The sequence below is a fragment of the Herpailurus yagouaroundi genome, unplaced genomic scaffold (assembly GCF_014898765.1).
Source record: "Herpailurus yagouaroundi ecotype Mexico unplaced genomic scaffold, PumYag 163, whole genome shotgun sequence".
NCBI lineage: Eukaryota > Metazoa > Chordata > Mammalia > Carnivora > Felidae > Herpailurus > Herpailurus yagouaroundi.
This window is the reverse complement of record NW_024412404.1, coordinates 34,553,624-34,554,290: the sequence shown is the minus strand read 5'-3', so window position 1 is coordinate 34,554,290 and position 667 is coordinate 34,553,624.

The window sequence follows — 667 nt, the reverse complement described above, 5'->3', positions numbered from 1 at the left end:
CCTCCCGGGAGGCCCGCCGCGAGACCCCCGCTCGGCCTCGGGCCCCGCGGGCTGGCGGCAGCCCGGGGCCCAGGCGGGGGCGGGCGAGAGCGCTGCCGGGCCGCCCGGCTGTGGGGAGGCGGGAACTCTGGGCATCCCAGGCCGCGGGAACTTTAGCCCACACCTTCTCCCCGGGGAGCTGCCCTGTTTGACACTTCTGGAAACTGAGGCTCGTGGCGGATAGGTCGCTTGACCCAGGTTACTCTGGTAAATGGAAGCACCAAGGGTCGAACCCCTTCAGTCATTAATTTAACAGGTTTTACTGAGCACCATACCGGGCCTGGCGCTGTGCCAAGCTCTGGAAATACTCCTTTTACTGGTAGTAGTGGCCATTCAGGTCCGTGGACTCCAAATCCAGTGCCCTGTCATTGCTGAAGCGAACATGCGGATGTTCAACCCCTGCCAGAAACCGCAGGCTCTGCACAAATCCTTCCATGGGTGCTGGGTGGTTATTAGACCCACTTGACAAGAGAGCCAGGAACCTGGAGAAAAATCAAATTATCATTCCCCTCCCCCGCCCTTTTCCCCTCGTCTTTACCAATTTTGATGGACTAATGACCAATTCCATAGGTCTGACACCTGGTACATTCAATCTGGACTAATTCCTGAGGCCCATAACCCCTCTCAT